The following is a 1,716-nucleotide window of genomic DNA, read 5'->3' as shown; positions in this document are numbered from 1 at the left end:
TTAATAAAAAAGGAAACTATTCAATGTTAAAAAAATGGCTAAAACAATAAAATTATACCTGGGTAATATTTTACAGGGTTACTTTGAATATCTACAACAGAAAGAATGAAAATGATTTGACTAAGTATTAGACTTAACTTGGAGTAGGAACAATAAGTCAAAAGAAAATTATTAAAGCTTAATAAAAATAAAAGAAAAAAAAAACAGAACAAATAATGAATGTGAAATTTGACCCTATATAAAATGAGTAGCATTCACAAACCCTTGGCAATCCTGATTTAGGTAGAAAAAAAAGAAATGAAAGAAATATATTATTGAGAACAAGAAGTAATATATAGCCATAGCTTATAAGATATTAAAAGTAATTACCATATAGACAATAAGTTTTAAAACCTAAAGGGAATATGTATTTTCTAACAGAAATTTGTTGCCAAAATTTACAAAAGAAGAGGCAGGTCTCATAAATTATAGAATTTAATCAATACTCATTGGTCAATCAGAGAACCATAACTGATTTTAAACAAAAGTTGAGGGTTTGTCATAGTGTTATTAATACAAGGACTGTCATTCTTATGTTCACTGGCCCAACCAAAGTTTCATCTCTGAAAGGGTGTCCTTTCAAAGGTATCTGCCCTACCCTACCAAAAAAACAGAATTCACCGAATAAGATTATCAACAGAATTCAGTCTCTCTATTAACATCTAAACTAAGTCTAGTATCAGCAATTCCTACTAGAAACTTTGATCAAGATTCTCTGAGACATTTTTCAGGTCAGTCAATCAATCAAGCAGTAAGTTTTAATGAGCGCCCACAGGGCATGCAGCTTCTATCCTGCCTTTTTCTTGGCTCTAAATCTTGCACTCCTGCAAAGTTTCTTATCACCTGTCATGGAAAGAAATGCTACCAAGTTCCTTCCTAATAGAATTTAGGTTTTTGTTTTACAGCAAACATCAAAACTATCCTAGGGAGTATGACAACAAAACTATTCTGAATGCTCTCATTTTTCACGAAGCCATGATTGGTGGTGTAGGCAAAGAGTGGTTTCATGTTTGAGTTTGAGTTGTAGCCACTACACCAAATTACTTAAGCTGCTGTCCTTTGAATTTCAGTACAATATGCACTTATTAAGTGCTTACTAGTTCGCAGACATATCATTCAGTGTGTAGGAACTAAAAGATGAATAAGACAATTGAATTCTTTTTAAAGCATTTACATTCTAAGTGTAAAAAAAAGTAATAATAATTATAGTAAATTCTAATTAGCGGAAAAATAGATGTGTGACTTCTGGCTCTGACATGGCTTATGGTGTGAACATTAGCAGGTTTCATATTTTTTAAAAAAGATTATGATGTTAGGTTTTATGAAGAATTTCCTACAGAAAAAGACATATTTACATCATACACAATCATAGTTATAATTTATAAGGATAACAAAACTAATACACATGTATAAAATTCCAGATTAAGAAATAGAATATTACTAATGATTTTGTAGCCCCTTTTTTCTCCTCCCCAACCATTTTGTTTCTTCTACTCCTAAAAATTAAAAGAACTTCTGGATTTTATTTTTCATCGTGTTTTATTATGTCAGTGCTTATTATTACACAGTATATAATTTAGTTACAGCTAAGTTTGAAATGTGTTAATGGTGTCTTAACCATGTGATTTTTTTTTGAAACTTGCATATTCTCATGACTGTAACAGAAATGCAAGAAGG

The sequence above is a fragment of the Propithecus coquereli genome, unplaced genomic scaffold (genome assembly GCF_000956105.1).
Source record: "Propithecus coquereli isolate 6110/MARCELLA unplaced genomic scaffold, Pcoq_1.0 Scaffold35, whole genome shotgun sequence".
Classification (NCBI taxonomy): domain Eukaryota; kingdom Metazoa; phylum Chordata; class Mammalia; order Primates; family Indriidae; genus Propithecus; species Propithecus coquereli.
Note: the sequence above shows the minus strand (reverse complement) of the source record.